The 6,000-nt window shown below is 45.5% G+C and overlaps 1 protein-coding gene across 4 annotated transcripts in view; it reads left to right on the top strand.

Annotated features, from left to right (window-relative positions):
• The first annotated feature begins 1,175 nt into the window (after positions 1 to 1,175).
• The window catches only part of LOC118362335 (myelin transcription factor 1-like protein), a 180,362-nt gene continuing 175,537 nt past the window's right edge, over positions 1,176 to 6,000 (top strand). For 3 of the 4 annotated variants that reach the window (XM_052486107.1, XM_052486108.1, XM_052486105.1), the window contains exon 1: positions 1,640 to 2,130. The gene's annotated coding sequence lies outside the window, so the exon portion shown is untranslated. Of the gene's footprint in view, positions 1,453 to 1,639; positions 2,131 to 6,000 lie in introns of those variants that run through there. The other variant, XM_052486106.1, reaches the window with a different exon arrangement.

Genomic DNA, 6,000 nt, shown 5'->3' with positions numbered 1-6,000 from the left:
TTTTGGCAATATTTTCTGTCATAGATTCAAACATTTTGTATTTTGATGTATTTTCATTTAATACGTTTTTTGTTTCCTCTTGTATTTATGTATTTTCATATAACTATGTCTAGAATATAAACAATGTAAGTATTGAAAAAATAAATAAATAAATAATAATATCTAGCCTACCTTCTCCCATGGTATTACCACTGTTGTTGTCCCAAGGCTTCTCTCTGGATTTCCAAGCTACTTTGGCAAGTCATTCAAACTCACCAGTAGAAATTAATGAATTAGCTCCTCTGTCCGGTACGAAATGAATCTAACTCATAATCTAATTCTGATGATGTCTCAGGGACCAAATTAGCTTTCCTTCATTTGCATATCTGGGTAAAAATGCAAATGTATTTGCTGTTATTCCCTTTTCATTCACACAAGAATGACTATACATGTCAGCGCTCTACGGCAGGACATGATTTACTGTAAATATGTCCTAGGTTTTAGCCAATAGGTTCTCCTGCCTCCCTAGCTGTCAGTGTGTTGGCTGAGAACACGGCGAGCGTGCTTTCCAACTCATTTATCTCCTCCACCATTCTGCTGCTCACCATAGTTCAAAGCCCAGACAGGAAAGCAGCCTTAATTAACCGTGTGCACTACAGCTCAGCAGCCTTCCCATATTCCATTCTACTCTACAATCTTACTGCTCTCAGTTCCACATACAGCTGAACTACAGCCACATATTGTGTCTTGAACCAGAGGAGCTCATCTTGGCTACCTCCTGGAGGATACATGGGCACATTGTAGATTCCCAGGTTAAATACAGCAGTCCACAGCCCTCCACACGTCATGCAAGCCCCGCCCCATCCCCCTCCATTTATCCTCCCTTTCCTTCATCCTCCCCCTCCATCCCTCCGCCCCCTCCCACCCTCCTGAGACCCAGGGCCCGTGGGAAGAACTGATGCTGGGAGCAGACTGTCTGCAGCCCTGAATACATGTGAGTGAGAGAGAGAGAGAGAGAGAGAGAGAGAGAGAGAGAGAGAGAGAGAGAGAGAGAGAGAGAGAGAGAGAGAGAGAGAGAGAGAGAGAGAGAGAGAGAGAGAGAGAGAGAGAGAGAGAGAGAGAGAGAGAGAGAGAGAGAGAGCGCTAGATTGTGGGAGAGGGAGAGAAACAGGGATATGTGTTCTTCTCAAATACATACATATACACAGTGAGAGAGAAAGAAAGACTCTCTCTCTCCTCTCAGCACGTACCCCCCCACACACACACACACACATGAACATGATCGCACTCACACTCTCACACATACATACACTCACAGACGCACTCTTGCTTTAGGGTACCAGGCGGCTTGGTGTTCTTCTCCTTTGTTGTTTTTGTCATTCATCAGTCTTGGTACGGTGTGCTGTGCTGTGTGAGTCTCGCTGGGTGAGGAGTCTGTCTGCGTGGCTGTCTGAGAATGCCATCTACACTACGGTAAGCCACACACTGTTCCTTCTCTCCCTCTCTTCTCTTCTGCAGTCTCTCTATCTCACTGGGTTACCTAGCCCCTGCAACGTACATCCTCTGCTTCTTTTTCCTCCCTCTCTCTCTCTCTCTCTCTCTCTCTCTCTCTCTCTCTCTCTCTCTCTCTCTCTCTCTCTCTCTCTCTCTGTCTGTCTGTCTGCCGCTCCACTCTCTCCTTCGCGCTTTCCTCTCGGCTGTGCGCTCTCTCACCATCCTTACCTTCGCCGCCTCTCCTCCCTCATCTCTCTCTCCCTTCCGCTTCGCCTCATTGGTGCTGCCCTCATTCCTTTTTTCCATTAAGCTCCAGGCCCATTGGTTGCCTGCCTTCAACCATTATCTTCTCTCCTCCTTCCCTCTTCCTCTTTCTATCTCTTGCCTCTCTCCTCTTTTTCTCCCTTGTTCCCTCATCTCCAGCCGACTCTCAAGTCAAAATTATTTGCATACAGGAGGACATGATAAGTTTTCAGGGAGCAGTGTGAGTGTGTGAGGGGTAAAGAACAAGTGGGATAAAAGATAAGTAAAGAAAGAAAGAAAGAAAGAAAGAAAGAAAGAAAGAAAGAAAGAAAGAAAGAAAGAAAGAAAGAAAGAAAAGAGGACGGACATACTGGAGCATAAAGAAGTTTGGGAGAAGACTGCATTCTGAGACTGGTGGGTTACTCTTCTTCTTTCAATCTTCTTGTGAGTGCTTTGGCTTCTGTCAATGATACGTTTGTAGATTGTCAAAAGAGGGTTATAGCTAAAACTGAAGGAGGATATTACTTAGAATTTAAGATAGTGAACTAAGCAGTATGACACTTGCTTAGAATTGCTTGAGTCTCAGCTTATTTAGATATTTAGAATTTTGAGATGTGTATTCACTGTATATTGTGCTTTAAATTGGAATCTCTGATGCCAAGCTTTGTATCGCTGAGTTGTTTGATTGAATGGCAAGTAGAGTGTGAAACTCCTTCTGGAATACTTCTACTTTTTGTTGGATTTTCATATGGTTGATATTCCTGTTTTATATTGTATTGGAGATTTGATGCCGTAACAAACCATTGAATGCTCTACATTGTTATTATTCCTTTATAGCATGCAGCTAACATTGAAAGGATATATTACATTTCCGAGGCAAAGTGTTGCACTGTTTTGAGTTCTCATACATGGTTAGCTATACTGAACAAAAATAGAAACGCAAAATGTAAAGTGTTAGTCCCATGTTTCATGAGCTGAAATAAAAGATTCTAGAAAAAAAAAAGCTTATTTCTCTAAATTGTTGGGCTTAAATTTGTTTACATTCCTTTTAGTGAGCCTTTCTCCTTTGCCAATATAATCTATCCACCTGACAGGTGTGGCATATCAAGAAGCTGATTAAACAACATGATCGTTACACAGGTGCACCTCGTGCTTGGTACAATAAAATGCTACTCTAAAATGTGCAGTTTTGTCACACAGTACAATGCCAAAGAAGTCTCAAGTTTTGAGGGAGTTTGCAATTGGTATGCTGACTGCAGGAAAGTCCACCCGAGCTGTTGCCAAAGTGTTAAATGTTCATTTGTCTACCTTAAGCTGCCTCCAATATCCTTTTAGAGAATTTGGCAGTATGTCCAACTGGCCTCACAACCGCAGACTACATGTAACTACGCCAACACAGGATCTCCACATCCTGCTTCTTCACCTGTGGGATGAAACTGTGGCACAACAGGAAGATTTCTGCACAAACTGTTAGAAACCTCAGGGAAGCTCAGGGAAGCTCATCTGCATGCTCATCGTCCTCACCAGGGTCTTGACCTGACTGCAGTTCGGCGTCGGTACAGACTTCAGTGGGCAAATGCTCACCTTTGATGGCCACTGGCACGCTGGAGAAATGTGCTTTTCACGGATGAATCCCGGTTTCAACTGTACCGGGCAGATATCAGATGTATGGGCAAAGTGTCCCATGGTGGCAGTGGGGTTATGGTATGGGCAGGAATAATCTACGGACAACGAACACAATTGAATTTTATCAATGGCAATTTGAATGCACAGAGATACCATGATGAGATCCTGAGGCCCATTGTCATGCCACTGGTGGGTGGCACCATGGTACCATGGCACTGAGCACAGAAGGCTGAGGCACTGCAACATGTCTCTCTGGGTGAAGAAAACAAACCTTTACAAAAAAACTCTAAATATAAAAATGAACTGAAATAATTGTGTGCCTGTCTCCTCCTCTTTTTGTTAACCAGCAATTTACTTTGTGGGGGGGGGATAATGATGAATGCACAAATTATGTCTACAATATTCTATAATCTGGCTATTTAGAAATGGAAATCAAATGGGTTCTAGAAAGAAATACATATTGTGTCACTACTGGATTATTACATTGCATATCAAGACAGATCATTTGTATTTTCCCATAGCCTTAGGGATGTAGATCTCAATATGCTGTACACAATGTACACATTTTATAGAACTGGGGGGAGTCAGGGAAATGTTGACATGATGTCCAGCTGACGTTGCATGGTGAAGGGACATTTTGTCCAGCTGAGACGGCATGTGAAGGGCTGCTCTGATATGATGTCTTGCTGAGGCTTCATGTTGAAGGGACATTTTGTCCAGCTGAGACGGCATGTGAAGGGCTGCTCTGACATGATGTCTAGCTGAGGCTTCATGTTGAAGGGACATTTTGTCCAGCTGAGACGGCATGTGAAGGGCTGCTCTGATATGATGTCTAGCTGAGGCTTCATGTTGAAGGGACATTTTGTCCAGCTGAGACGGCATGTGAAGGGCTGCTCTGACATGATGTCTTGCTGAGGCTTCATGTTGAAGGGACATTTTGTCCAGCTGAGACGGCATGTGAAGGGCTGCTCTGACATGATGTCTAGCTGAGGCTTCATGTTGAAGGGACATTTTGTCCAGCTGAGACGGCATGTGAAGGGCTGCTCTGACATGATGTCTAGCTGAGGCTTCATGTTGAAGGGACATTTTGTCCAGCTGAGACGGCATGTGAAGGGCTGCTTTGACATGATGTCTAGCTGAGGCTTCATGTTGAAGGGACATTTTGTCCAGCTGAGACGGCATGTGAAGGGCTGCTCTGACATGATGTCTAGCTGAGGCTTCATGTTGAAGGGACATTTTGTCCAGCTGAGACGGCATGTGAAGGGCTGCTCTGACATGATGTCTAGCTGAGGCTTCATGTTGAAGGGACATTTTGTCCAGCTGAGACGGCATGTGAAGGGCTGCTCTGACATGATGTCTAGCTGAGGCTTCATGTTGAAGGGACATTTTGTCCAGCTGAGACGGCATGTGAAGGGCTGCTCTGACATGATGTCTTGCTGAGGCTTCATGTTGAAGGGACATTTTGTCCAGCTGAGACGGCATGTGAAGGGCTGCTCTGATATGATGTCTAGCTGAGGCTTCATGTTGAAGGGACATTTTGTCCAGCTGAGACGGCATGTGAAGGGCTGCTCTGACATGATGTCTAGCTGAGGCTTCATGTTGAAGGGACATTTTGTCCAGCTGAGACTGCATGTGAAGGGCTGCTCTGACATGATGACCGACTGAGGCTTCATGTTGAAGGGACATTTTGTCCAGCTGAGACGGCATGTGAAGGGCTGCTCTGACATGATGTCTAGCTGAGGCTTCATGTTGAAGGGACATTTTGTCCAGCTGAGACGGCATGTGAAGGGCTGCTCTGATATGATGTCTTGCTGAGGCTTCATGTTGAAGGGACATTTTGTCCAGCTGAGACGGCATGTGAAGGGCTGCTCTGATATGATGTCTTGCTGAGGCTTCATGTTGAAGGGACATTTTGTCCAGCTGAGACGGCATGTGAAGGGCTGCTCTGATATGATGTCTAGCTGAGGCTTCATGTTGAAGGGACATTTTGTCCAGCTGAGACGGCATGTGAAGGGCTGCTCTGATATGATGTCTTGCTGAGGCTTCATGTTGAAGGGACATTTTGTCCAGCTGAGACGGCATGTGAAGGGCTGCTCTGACATGATGTCTAGCTGAGGCTTCATGTTGAAGGGACATTTTGTCCAGCTGAGACGGCATGTGAAGGGCTGCTCTGACATGATGTCTAGCTGAGGCTTCATGTTGAAGGGACATTTTGTCCAGCTGAGACGGCATGTGAAGGGCTGCTCTGACATGATGTCTAGCTGAGGCTTCATGTTGAAGGGACATTTTGTCCAGCTGAGACGGCATGTGAAGGGCTGCTCTGACATGATGTCTAGCTGAGGCTTCATGTTGAAGGGACATTTTGTCCAGCTGAGACGGCATGTGAAGGGCTGCTCTGACATGATGTCTAGCTGAGGCTTCATGTTGAAGGGACATTTTGTCCAGCTGAGACGGCATGTGAAGGGCTGCTCTGACATGATGTCTAGCTGAGGCTTCATGTTGAAGGGACATTTTGTCCAGCTGAGACGGCATGTGAAGGGCTGCTCTGACATGATGTCTAGCTGAGGCTTCATGTTGAAGGGACATTTTGTCCAGCTGAGACGGCATGTGAAGGGCTGCTCTGACATGATGTCTTGCTGAGGCTTCATGTTGAAGGGA

This window comes from Oncorhynchus keta, chromosome 29, assembly GCF_023373465.1.
Source record: "Oncorhynchus keta strain PuntledgeMale-10-30-2019 chromosome 29, Oket_V2, whole genome shotgun sequence".
NCBI lineage: Eukaryota > Metazoa > Chordata > Actinopteri > Salmoniformes > Salmonidae > Oncorhynchus > Oncorhynchus keta.
Note: the sequence above shows the minus strand (reverse complement) of the source record. Positions and strands in the feature narration are given on the sequence as shown.